The sequence below is a fragment of the Theobroma umbraticum genome, unplaced genomic scaffold, assembly GCF_002168275.2.
Source record: "Theobroma umbraticum cultivar Fairchild unplaced genomic scaffold, ASM216827v3 scaffold_81.0, whole genome shotgun sequence".
Taxonomy (NCBI): domain Eukaryota; kingdom Viridiplantae; phylum Streptophyta; class Magnoliopsida; order Malvales; family Malvaceae; genus Theobroma; species Theobroma umbraticum.
This window is the reverse complement of record NW_018397268.1, coordinates 5,203,842-5,217,783: the sequence shown is the minus strand read 5'-3', so window position 1 is coordinate 5,217,783 and position 13,942 is coordinate 5,203,842. Positions and strand designations below refer to the sequence as shown.

The 13,942-nt window shown below is 35.7% G+C and overlaps 2 long non-coding RNA genes across 2 annotated transcripts in view; one reads left to right on the top strand and one right to left on the bottom strand.

Moving 5' to 3' along the window:
* Positions 1-8,145, top strand: part of LOC110425386 (uncharacterized) — a 20,921-nt gene extending 12,776 nt beyond the window's left edge. Inside the window, exons 3-4 of the long non-coding RNA XR_016351807.1 lie at positions 5,112-5,239; positions 7,397-8,145. This is a non-coding gene — a long non-coding RNA (uncharacterized LOC110425386). The remainder of the gene's footprint in view (positions 1-5,111; positions 5,240-7,396) is intronic.
* Positions 8,146-12,201: 4,056 nt separating this feature from the next.
* Positions 12,202-13,942, bottom strand: part of LOC110425429 (uncharacterized) — a 6,736-nt gene continuing 4,995 nt past the window's right edge. The window contains exons 2-3 of the long non-coding RNA XR_002446025.1: positions 13,739-13,862; positions 12,202-12,420 (exon numbers count right to left, since the gene is read on the bottom strand). This is a non-coding gene — a long non-coding RNA (uncharacterized LOC110425429). The remainder of the gene's footprint in view (positions 12,421-13,738; positions 13,863-13,942) is intronic.

The window sequence follows — 13,942 nt, the reverse complement described above, 5'->3', positions numbered from 1 at the left end:
CTAATCACCTTGGCCAAGGATTTGATTAAGCTAATGTCAACCGAGAACTAATGAGATATTTCCCCTTGAATCACTTGGGTTTATGATTCCTATCTTGACCACTCATTTGCCTTCATATGCTTTATACTATACCCAACAACATCTTGTTTTGGCATCCTTGGTTAGGCACCCATAAGGATAAAATCAAAGCATAGTACTCCACATACAAAACAACTTGGTGTCTCAAGTGTAGGGAGTAGTTACACAACTGACACATGAGAAGTATTGCATAGACACTTGAGTGAGCTACCAAATGCACTTCTCATGGTGGGTCATGTTCAGTCAACTCGCTTTCCCATGGCAAGCACCCACATGCTAGTTCCAAGTATCTCTATACTTCAACCTATGAAAATGATTGCTTACTTCACAAGTAAGGAACATAACATGTGCCAATCTTTGAGCATTATTGATGCCCTATCTCAATAATACAATGATCAAGAACTTTTAGGAATAATGCTTTAGTGCAAAAGGATCTCATAATTGTATCCTAATACAATTCCTTTGCAAGGCATATATAGTTCCATGGGTTTTATCTACATAAGTACAAAAGTTATTGAATCACAAACTTATGGATAAAGAACTACCTCAATGTTGTTATGAATTACAAAATGTCATACATAAATAGCTTAAAATTGCAATTCCTATACAACCACAAATTGGCTTGTAGGGCTTATACTAAAATAATGTCCTCAAAGTATATATTTATATTCTTTGTAATTTCTTGCTACTTGGAGTGAAATTTCAATTAGTTTTCCTATGTTCTACCCAATTTGCACATTTTTGTAACACATGAAGAATCAATTCATTGATCATAAGTTGTCGATTCTTCATAAAGTTTAGAGCTTTCTATCTTTGAAGAATCGATTCTTCTTTCTTGGGATGTCGATTCTTCTATAACTTGGTTCAAAGGTGACACCTTTGCAGTTTTGGGAAATCAATTCTTCAACCTTAAGGTGTCGGTTCTTTAGTATTAACTGTGTTCGAAATTTGAATTTTATCTTGACTTTTGATGCTCCAATCTTATCCATTCGTACCATCTATTTCTTGGTTACCAAGTTTCTAATTCTTGCTTTTGGTCTTTCAAGAACCGATATCTTCTCCATGTAGAATCAATTCTTTGTCTTCAAACTTGTGCTTTTTGGTTCATTCTTCACTCAAAACAACTTTGGTTATTTGCAGAATTAATTCTTTCTTCTTCAAATTTTTGCCTTTGCATTTTGTTCTCCCAGAACAGATTCTTGCTCTTTGAGCTGTCAGTTCTTCACGACTCTAGTAGCTTCAAGAATTAACTTCTTCTCTCAAAATCGATTCTTCACTTTTGATAAAGACCTAAATTTTGCTTTATTCTCATTTAAGAATCAAATCTTTGATTTTGAGTATTCGATTCCTAGGCTAGCACTCTAAGTTTGAAAACAAGAAATCTTTGGTAAAACTTAAAAACATTTCTTTAAGTTCAAGAGCATTATCATTCACTTTCAAAGCATGTTCAATTAATCTTACCATTTCAATATATTTTTCATTTTAAGCTCAACTTCAAAACATCCTTGACGATTTTCTTCATATTCTATAACATCTTTCATTCATTTTCAAAGCATATTTAGTTCAATCAATTTTCTCATTTCAAAACAAGAATAAAGTTGACAATCTTCCCCTTTTGAGATGACAAAATTAAGAGTTAAATTTGCTCATTGAAGAACTCCCCTTAAAGTTATGCTCAAAATGTCAAAACTAGGATAAAATAATTGGAGACATTTTTCTCAAAGAAAGCTCTTCCTGAATCCATGCTCTTTTCAAAAAGATTTATGTTTGAGTTTTGAAAGCATTTTGAAATTATTTTGAAAAATCCATCCATGAGATTTAGAGAAGTTAAGCTTGGAAACTTTACTCACAATATTCTCCCTTTTTTTTGTTACATCAAAACGGAACAAAAAATAGAGTATAAGAATATAAAACCCACAAAGTTATCATCAGTACTAAAAGTTAAAGTATAGATTAAGTATTATTTAAAGGCAAAGCATATAGACATTTATATCAAGAGAGTTCAATCAATCATGAGCCAACATAGAGAAATACAACCAAAAGAGATATTTCATTAAGTATATGATATAAAAAATGCCATTTGCAATACAGTCATGTTAGTACAAAACAAAATGTATGCAAATGTTATGTAATGCAAATGTTTAAAAATCAAAATAGTGTCAGACTCTAAGCTATCAAGGTAATGGATTATGATGGGGTTTGTTATATCCATTTTATCATTTAGCTTCTCTTGACTGTGTGCTATGTTTGTTTGATTTTGAACTAGCTGTTTCATTGCTTCTTTAAGTTTTCTCAATGGTGCTTGTATCTTCTCAATTGAATGGCAACAATGATAAAAAACATTTTGAAACTGAGGAAGAAACTTTGAGATTGCATCCTCAATTTTCTCAAGATTCTATTAAACCATCCTTTCTTGATTTTCAACCCTAGCACTCAAAAATTGATATGCACCTTGACCCATGTACATTGTGCCAGGTTAACTGCATGGCACTTAAGTAGTTTGTGGAGTGGCTATTGATGAAGTAATAGTTGTAGTTAGAGCAAGTGGAGTTCCTAGTACCGGTTGCTCAACTTGTATTCTTTCTTGAGCTTCATCCTTCTTTTTCCAACTATTTTGTTTAGCATTATGTTTATAATCCATTCTTCCAAGAGTATTTTTGTCCAAGAATTTAATCTTGTTTTGCATTTTTGGTTTGTCAATGTTGGTTTCGATCCTCAACATGTCAATTATTTCACATACAACCATACCATAGACCTAATTGTTTCTAGCTCCTCGAACTAGATATTTCATATCTCTAAAGATGAATTAAGGAAGATTTGTGGGTGTTCTTCTCTTTATGAGGTGCATGAACCACATTTCCTCAGTCTTTACAATAGCATGCTTCGTGCCAAAAGGCCTAATGTTGTAAACAATAATGAAGTGTAAAATTTTGTCATGAAGACTTAGCCTTGATGCACTGTTAAGAAATTTGGCTGCTGTAATTGGTTTCACCCAGAAATCAACATTTAACTCATTTTTAGGAATGTATTTTCTTCTCTTATATAAGAAAATGCATTTCCACTTAGAGGTTTTAGCTTCAATACCTTCTAAACTAGTGAAGGAGTGATTATATATGATCCACTAATGAGTGAAGTAAGGAATAAATTGTCATGACTCACAATATATTCATGACCCTCACTTTCATAATTGGTAGTTCAATTTAGATAGAACATCCTAACAAGATTTTTGTAAACTCCTCTTATTGGGTTTAGATAGTCATACCAACCCATTTCTCTTAAATTCTCAATGTAAGGAAATCTAAATTCATTTTCTACCCAATCCAAATTAGTAATTCTTCCATGAAATACCTTTCTTGTAATATAATGGTCATTAAACATATTCTCTTCATCTAGAGTTAAGAAGTGTACATTAAGAGCATTGATTTTCTCTTTCCTTTGTTTCTTGGTTTGAATGGCAGAACCTTTACCCTTCTTTTCTCTTGACCTCTTCGATGCCATTTCCTCAGAAGGTTGATTTTACTCTAAAAGTTTGGTGTAAAGAATTGAGGCTTTGAAAAAGGGTGCTAATTCTTTGTGCACAAAATCAATTCTTCTTTAAAAGACTTCTATTTGCAAATAGGTTGATTGAAAAATGAATAAAAAGATTTGAAAGCGAAGAACTTTTTAAAATACTTTAATCTTTTGACTTTTGGATAATGACTTATTTAGAGAGAAAAGATTTGAGAATTGTAACTTTTGAATGATTTTGGAGACTAGAAACATGTTTTAAAGCTCCAATGTATTTTTAATTTTAAAACACGAAGGTTAATTCTTTTATGACTAGAATTTGTACCCTAACGTTTCAAGAGCTTTCTAGTTCTTTTTAAGAATCGATTCTTGAGATTTAAAAAGCTGATACTTTGAATTCTTGAAGCATTTTGAAAACAATTTATATTTGAAAATTATATTCTTTAAAATTGAAAGGTTGATTCTTGAACTTAGTAATCTCGAAAAGCAAAGGTTTTTGATCCAAATCAAATACAAAGAATCTTTTAAAAAGAATTAAAGTTTAGTATATGTTGTTGTTGGTTTTAAATGATGCATATGTATAAAATGATATGTAAATCTTATTGCAGCAACTATTATACAAACAAAATAATCAAAACATCAATCATTCAAATTATAGATTCATATAATTAATTTTTATTCAAAATGTAATTCGAGAATAATTATCAACTAAATTCAAGTTATGATTTATGCTATTAAAACAACACTAATCAATCAATCAGAAAGAATTCAAACAATAAAAAATCCATCTTCCATTGGCAATTTATTTATGGAATAGATACCACTTGATATTGTTGTAATCTCAATCTATGCATTCTTGCTCATTCTTGCCTTGATTTTTCCTCTAGCTTGTGGCTTCACCCTATTACAAGAAAACTCAAACTTTTGATTTTGGTGCCCAAGCTTTCTTGGCACCAAGAATGTTATTAGTCCTTCCAAGTTTGGTTTTACTTGATATTTCAAAAACTTCAATAATTCTTCCCTCAGAAGGTTTGGTTCCTTTTAGAAGTCACACCTTTTTAACAATCTTTTCTTTGAGGGGTGCCTTTCTAAAAGGAAACAAATATATGGAATGACCCATCTTATGATAGTAAATACATGAATGTGATGCACCATATTTTTCATTTTCTTTTTCAAAAAAGGTCTTTGTCTTTGTCTTTCTTAATGTCCTATCATATCCTAAGTCTTTTTTGTTAGTGAAAGCTTTCTAAGTTTCAAGCATCTCATTCAGTTTTTGTGAGCTCAAATTCCATTTAGAGAATAATTCATTTAATTAGTCATTTTTCTTTTTCAAGGCAGTCACTTCATTTGCTATACTATTTACTTTATTTTTCAACTTAGATTTAATTTTATTCATACCATCATTTTTTGCTTTAACTTTACAAATGACCTTTTTATATATCAAAGTCATGTGCTCAAATTCAAATACCAATTTATCATATGCATCTTAAAGCTCATCAAATGTATAACCATCATCATTATGCTAGGTGACACGACATGCGAGTCCAACCCAGTCAACCATCGAACTAGCAAATAGACATGGGGTTCCAGTGCTCACACAGTAAGACAAGTTGTGAAGAGGCTCCGCATCACCGCTCCCCAGCAAGCCTGGCAGGTTGGTTTGGAGCATAAAGCCATGCATGTGTAGGCTGTTCACAGGCTTTTTGCGCACTAGTGGCTGCATGTCCTAGTAGGCTGCATACATCACACTAGCGAGCAGCCCCCGCATATTGGGCCAAGCTAGTAGCAAAGCCTGCATATGTGTTGTGCACCAAGGGAACCCTAGTGTCTAAAAATTAGGTGCCCTACTAGGGCAACCGTGCATCAATGAACCCTTAACCCAAACTCACCCATAAGGTGCACATACCTGTTGCACACAGCACACCCCCAAGGCATGCACAACTACTGTGTACCCCAAGGAGCGCCATTACTGGACTGGAGCTCTAAGGGTAGATCCAGTTGAAAAGAGCCACATGGGTTGCATGGGGGCCGCATTCCTTAAGTTGATGTTAGGGTTAGAAACTTGCTCACCAAGCTAGGGAATATTGCCTTAGTCATATATTTATTTTACTTGCACACCAAGGAAACCTAGGTTAGATATTTCCTTATTTTATTTTACTTACACCCGAAGTAGACTAGAGGTTATAAATAGCCACCTTAGGTAGGCTTTTCTTTTCATCAAGCAATTTACTTTGTGCTTAGACCTTAGGTACTTTGTTTTTCTTTCATTGGAGCAATAATACTTATTTATTCTCCATAATCTCTTTCTTCATATATATTTACTTTACGTTTCTGTGCCAATCATCAATAAACCTCATTTAGGCTTGTGTACTCTTACGAACACGAGACTACAGCATTGCACAGAACTTAGCTAAAGTTGCAAGCTTGTGATAGTTGGTATCAAAGCAACACTTTCTAAAGCTAGGTATCACACAGTTTGAAGATTGAGAGAAAGAGATGGCGTCAACTTTTAAACAATTTATTGTGAATCAAGAAGGTAGGGAAACAAGAGTTATCGCTAAGAGAGGTAAGTCTAAAAATGCTTTGTCTGCACTAAAAAGTCGAGTCATTAGGTTTGAGGTGTTCATGGGTGAAACAAAAGGCAAACTCATTGAGATTGAGATCAATATGGAGCAGGTGGAGACAAATGATGTTAAGTTACGAGAATGCATAAACGATGCAGTGGAGACATTAATGTATCATGATGAAGCATTAGAGGAGTTGATTTTAACCATACAGCAAGAGATAGTTGAACTCTGAAACGAGATCACATCTCTAAGGGCAGTCATGCGAAGTGACTAGCCTAGCACATCAACAACTACCACCTTGAAGATACCAAAACCCAAGGAATTCTGAGGCAAGTGGTAGGCCAAGGAAGTTGACAATTTCCTTTAGGGAGTCAAGTAGTACTTCAAGGTTATGGACATAATGGACCATGCCCTAAAGGCCAATACAGTTACCGTGTATTTGACCGATAGGTGACAATGTCATGTTAAGCTCAGGGGAGCTCACATAACAACTTGGGAGGAGTTTTAAAAGGAATTTCAAAAATAGTTTTATCTTCAGTATGCAGATGACGAAGCCCATGAAAAGCTTAGGAGACTATCACAACATGGTGAGATCAGGGAGTATGTCAAACAATTTTCTAAACTTTTGTTGCTGATCAACAAATTTGGTGAAAAGGAAGTGCGTTTCTCATTCATGGATGGACTCAAACCATGGGCCAAACTCGAACTTTAGAGGTGAAATGTGAAGAACATTACCAAGGCCATGAGTGCTGCTAAATCTCTAGTGGAGCTACAAAAGTATGACAATAAATCCTTTAATCCTACCATGGCCCAAGAGAAGGGCAAGAGCACTAGAGAGAGGGAATAGTATTCCGAAGGGTCCATGAATGTCCACAGAAAGCCAAACTTGTGGCCATCGCTCATAAGGAAGATGAACACGATCCAGAAGCAACGAAGCTAGGATCAATAGTCTTTGGTGCAATTCAACAAAAGAGATTCACTCAAAAATGAGGTCTCATGTTTATCGACATTGAGATTAATGGACAGAAGGTAGTGATAACTCTATTATATAGAGTTATTTTGACTCATTTTGGGAGCTTAAGTAGCTTAGATCTTTGAGATTTTAGGTTCGAAATTTTAGCATTTTAGGTGTTTTTTTATAAGTTTGATACTTGTTAAGTGATCAATTTAAGTTATTTTAGTTAATTTTAAGTTATTTTATTTTAAATTACTTTAAGAGTAGTTATTGCTAATTTCTCTTATAGCTTTTGTAGGAAATTGATGAAAAGGCTCATTTGATGAAAATCAGTGCAAGTATGGTGATAGCTTCATTCGTATATGTTTCAGTATTTTGACCATATCTCTTTCTAAAAAACTCCAAATGAGGTGATTCTTAGACCAATCGAATTATAAGAAGAAGGGATATAATGTTTATGTTCACCAATTTGCCCAATTCTGATTGGATCATGGTCAAAATATTTGTCAAAGTCGGACCACTGCAGCAGTATGTAAAGACTGAACATGATGCGGTATTGGGAGCAAATCTTTCAATCTAGAAGTCCAATTGATGTGATTCTTAATCCATTGGAAAGTTAAGAGACAGGGATAAAACTTTTATGTTTACTACTTTCCCCAGTTCCTAACATATCAGGGTGAAACTCACGTTTGAAGTTGATAGACTACCACAGCACTGGGAGAACAAGGCTGCAGCGTTGATGAAAGGATGCACACATACAAAATTCCAGAGAATTAGCGCTGCAGCGCTGGAGAATTAGCGCCGCAGCACTGCGCGACTTTCCTAAAAATAAGGGAAGTTAACGGGATTTCGAAAATTAGGTTATTTGAAGCCTATTTAAGGAGCCTTTTTCAGAGATTTTGGAGGGAGGCAGCAAGCAACTATTCTGGAGATTTGGAGCTAAGAACAAAGCAAGGAAACAAGAGAATTGGAGAGAGAATCAAGATCACAAATCTCTAACTATTAGTTTTCTCTCTTACCTTTGTGTTTTTCTTATTTTCTTTGACTTGGATTCATGGGTAAATTTCTTTGGATATTGTTTTTATTAGATACTATGAACTAAATTATTTTCTAGGATTGCAATGAACTCACATGTAATCTAAGTTTTAATCTCTTTCTTGCTTATTTTCAATGGGATTTAAATTGTTTATTCCAATTTGTTCTTAATGCTTTTAATTGCTTGGCCACCAATTAAATTGATATAGAAACCTAAACAAACTTGGGAAAGGGAGTTTAGTGTAGACTAAAATTGGGATAGCATATGATCATATTAATTGATTTACCTATAAGATAGGGATATACCTATAGGCCATATGTAGCCAGATTAGAGCCTGAACTGAATGAGTCTATTTTAGTTTCAATTCACATAGGGATATAGTATTTTAGTTAAAATAGATATTTTTATAAGATGAGTCGGGAGACCCTTATAAATAATTTAAGACTCTAGGTTAGCAATTCAACCCATTGAAATAAGTTAAGAAAGAGAGGTAAGATTTAGATGAAGTGTGAGGGATATTGTAATCCTAGGCTTGTTTGATTTGCTGTTTGCCCAATTATCTTATTGCTTTAATTTGTAATCAAATTCGTTTTAGTTGCGTAATTTTTAGTTCAATTAGAATTAAGATTTTAATTGTTTGAATAAAACTAAATTGTTTTAATTTTAGTACTTAATAAAATTTTAGATCAATTCCCTATGGGATCGATACTTTGCTTGTTAATATACTATCTATTCGATACGTATACTTGTGTAGTAGAATTTTAACTGACAGGTAGAGGCATAAGTTGATACTAGAGCCTCAGACTTGTTCTTGTCAGATGACGCTACCAAACAATTAAAAGTCAAACCTGACATAGGAGTAGTCTTCATCAAGACACTTAACTCGAAGAGAGTTCCAACTTTGGGGGTAAAAAAATAGAGGTACAATTAGGTGCTTCGTAAGGAAAAAAGCTTGTTGAGATAATCCCTATGGGCAATTATGAATGTGTCTTAGGTATGGGATTCCTATATCCAATTAATGCATTGCTCATATTGTTTACCGATTGTATCATCATACTTGACTCAAGGATTCAATGTGTAGTACCAATACGGTGTGGATGTGGGACTGAGTCAAAACTACTTTTTTCCATGCAACTGGCAAAAAGGCAAAGTTCCAGGGGGAAACTTTTGCCACCATTCTCAAGGAAGATAACCAGGTAACTGAACACAAGAAGGAACCAATAGAGGTATTGAAGATGTTAGAAACTTTTGGGGATGTGATGCTTGCTAGTCTGCTGAACAGACTACCACTACAAAAGGAAATCGACCATCACATAGATTTAGTGCTCGACAGACACCCACCAGCACAAGCTTCATATCACATGTTGCCACCTGAGCTCACCGAACTCAAGAAGTAGCCAGGTTAACTCCTTGGTACCAGGTTCATTAAGCCATCTAAGTCATCGTATGGTGCCTTGTTCTATTCCAACGAAAACATGATGGAACCCTACGTTCATGCATCAATTATCGAGCATTGAACAAGCTCACAGCCAAGAACAAGTATTCGATCCCACTCATCATGGACTTGTTTGATCAATTAGGTGGAGCCAAGTGGTTCACCAAGCTAGACCTGTGATCTGGATATTCCTAGGTGTGCATCGTAAAAAAAGACATACTAAAGACAACATGTGTGACACATTATAGATCGTATGAATTCCTCGTCATGCCATTCAGTGTAACCTATGCACCAGCAACGTTTTGCGCCCTAATGAACAGGGTACTTCAAACTTCCCCCAATAAGTTTGTGCTTGTTTACTTAGATGATATTGTTATCTACCCCAAAATGCTAGAGGAACATGTGCAACATATTAGACTCATAATGGAAAAGCTAAGAAAGCATGAGCTTTATGTCAAAAAGGAGAAGTGCTCCTTTAGGATGCAAGAAATCCCTTTCTTAGGATGCATCTCTGGAGGTGGAACTTTATGAATGAATCCAAGCAAAGTGAAGGCCACCCTAAACTGGGAACCACCCACAAAGGTAACGGAATTGAGATCATTCCTAGGCCTTGCAAACTACTATAAAAGACTTGTCAGAGGTTACTCTGTAATTGTCGCACCACTCACTAACATGCTAAAAAAAATTACTAAGAAGTGGAGCACACGAAGTTAACAAGCCTTCGATACCCTAAAGCAAGCAATGTGTGTAGAACCAATCTTAGCCTTGTTGGACCACACCAAATCATTAGAGGTGCACATAGACATTTCAGACTTTCCAATAGGAGGAGTGTTAATGCAAGAAAGACATCCTGTGGTTTACGAAAGCCATAAGCTCAACAACATAGAGAAGAGGTACATAGTTCAATAGAAAGAGATAACTGTCATAATACATGGTCTTCGAATATGGAGACATTATCTTCTCAAAGCAACTTTTGTGGTAATGACAGAAAACGTAGCCACATCTTATTTTCATTACTAGAAGAAACTAAGTCCTAAACAAGCATGGTGGCAAGATTTCTTAATCGAATTCAATTATTGACTTGAGTATAGGTCAAGGAAGACCAACTCAATGGCAAACGCACTTAGTGGCAAGGCCACACTAGCGGTTATGAGCGAGGCTCATGGAGCTCTTGTTTCGCACATCAAAGAAGGCTATCACATGCCACGATAGCATAAACATTGATGGACTATGCCAAATAAGGTCAAACGTAAAGGTTTTGGGTTCAAGACGGGCTGTCATACACTATGGGCCCAAAACTTTATGTGCCATCCTATGCAAGCTTCAAAGTGAGATATTCAATGAGTGTCAAGACTTGACTTGGGGCAAACATCCATGAATGCATTGGATACTGGCACTAGTAGAACAGTGGTACTACTGGCCACAACTATGCGAAGATGTGGAGACATATGTATAACATGTCTCATCTATCAGTAAGACAAGTTAGAATAAAGGAGATCCACAAGATTACTACAACCACTGTCGATTCCAAATCGACCATGGGAAAGTTTGAGCATGGACTTCATCATGGGAGTTCTAAGGTGAATGGATTGGGAAGCATCAAGGTCATTGTGGACCATTTCTCAAAATACACAACATTCAACACCACAAGTCTAGAGTGTTTAGCAATAGAGGTAGCTAAACTCTTCATGGAAAAATGTTGTCAAATGCTAAGGGGTTTCGTTAAGCGTAATGAGCAATAGAGATGCACGCTTCATAGGTGAGTTTTGGTCTGAGTTGTTCAAGATGATGAGATCACAACTCAATTTCTCGACTAGTTTTCATCCACAGTTAGATGGTCAGACCGAAAGGGTTAATGCTGTGCAAGAGATTCACTTACAACACTTTATTCGAGACACCTAAACTGACTAGCCGAAGTGGCTAGATATTGCTTAGTTTTCTCATAACCTATATTGTAGTGAGACAACAGGGAAAAAGTCCATTTGAGATAGTAACTAGATAGTAGCCTATTATGCCAAGTCACACTGCTGCCAAATACACGAGTGAATCACCTGTAGTGTACAAGCACACAAGCCAATGGCAAGAGCAACTTAATCTTGCTCATGCATGCTTACTTAAGGCCACCATTCGCACCAAGAAATGGGCTGATTAGTCTCAAAGAGAAGTTAGTTTTGATGTTGGCAACTTGATACTCGTCAAACTACACGTAATACTCAAGGACAAAAGAGTCCAAAAGGGACTACTGAGACGATACAAAGGGCCTTACAAAGTGACCAAATGCATTGGTCTCATGGCATACAAACTTGATATGCCACCCAAGCCAAAAGTTCATCCACTCTTCCATGTAAGTATGCTAAACCCATATCATGTAGACAAAGAGGATCCAAGCCATGGACAAAGTACTAAAGCACACATAGGTGTACGCTCAGCATACGAGAATGTAACGACCACTCCTCGATCGCTACCGGCATCCGAGTCTTGCGGGAGAACCCTGCAAGTCTTGAGCAAGCCTTACTTAAATTGTTAGTCATTACCTCACATTCATACCATCAATCTAAGAAAATTTCCTTGTACCATAAAACTATTTGTGATAGGAATTGAACAATATTCTTTATAAATTGAATAAACCTTTATTCCACATAATTGTAATAATGATACATCAAGACTTATAATTTTCAAATGTACATTTAATCTAACACTATTGTCTAATCCCGTAACAAATTACTCTATGAAGACTCGACCTCTAGCAGCGGAGTGACTCGAAAGAAAGTGCTATGACATGCCTTGACCTATCCGCAGTGGGCTGAAAATGCTGATGAATGCACGCCAGGCTAATCACTATCTGCAAAAGGAAAATAATGGGGGGGTTAGTCTCATAGACTCAGTGATCAGTGGTTCCGTGAGTAGGGTGTAGATGGAAAACAAGCATAATGCAAATAAGTTGAATAATAAAACCGGAATATCAAATCATAGTGTTAAAATACCAAATCATAAGTAAGATATTTATGCCTTGAAAAATAATGACGTAAATCATAATAATATTTTCACTGGGCAAAATTATGCAGAAACAATCTTACGAAACCAAGTTCAAACATTGAAAACATTGTTGGCCATACAAATATAGTCAGCAATATAAAGTATGCATGCCCCCAAATTATGTGGCATGTAAAGAAATCAAGTCTACGGCCACGTAAAACATCTCATGTTCATCAAGTAAGCACTAAAAGCTTTTATTCAAACTAAGGGAGCTGCAAAGAAATCTTAAATATCAACCATGCAAAAGAGTATGCATCGAAAACTCATAACGCTCTTGAGTGGGTAAGTATAGTAATCACCCATGGACCCATTTCCACGTAATAACATCTGAGAGCTCTGCTCCACCGAATCCCCATAGCCATGGCAGTCTAACGATATTGGCCAACATCAGAGAAATCAAGCGGTCACAACCGCAAATATCACTTGTGGCCTAGCCACATATACAACGCGCAGCCTTGCCACGTAATCACAGACTATGGACCCAGCCACGTCTAACAGCCCGTCGGTGACCCAAAAGTTATCTAGCTAGAGCTCACTTGTGCATAAGAGTCACACTTAACTGTAGTGATAGCTGGCCTACTCTCGACACCCTTTGTTTATCAAAACCATTTTTTTAAAAAAAATCGGGTTTTACAAGGCTTTTCCTTTTAAATCCTTTCAAATCAAGGTTTGATAACCCTTTTGAAATTACTTTTCAAACTAAATGGAATGGTGTAAATATTTATATACAAATCGGGCTAAAACGGAAGCTCAAATCTTGCATTCAAAATCGTTTAACAAATGCATTAGCTATGCATATCATACAAAAGTATACAAGGCACAGATTTTGAACAAACATTGCGAAAGGCTTGTTTCCTGGTTTTTAAAACTCTTTACTTGTATAGCTTATCTATAGGTATATCCAAATCACTTTAAAAAGACTTGCATTCACAAACTTCCTATGGTTTCTACTAGCTCGTGCTTTCCACAATAGCAATATATAAATCATTGTAAATCCATTCAAAATAGCCTATCAAGGCTAACAGCTCATGTTATCCATAAATGCTTTTAAGAAAACCAATCATGTTTATTAACGTAAATCAATATATAATATGAAGATTTTAAAATCAGCACCCCCTACTCACCTCACAATAGTGGGACGCTACATCGCTATTGATTCGGGCCCGTATCTAGCTAATTCCACTCACCAATTACCCTTTACCTCCTCCGGCACGCCACCGCAGCACACTTTCTTTACTCGTACACTTCCTAGCATCCATTCAAATCTAATTTATTTAATTATACTCATAAATGGCAGAATATCAACCCACAATTCTTAACTAAATCTC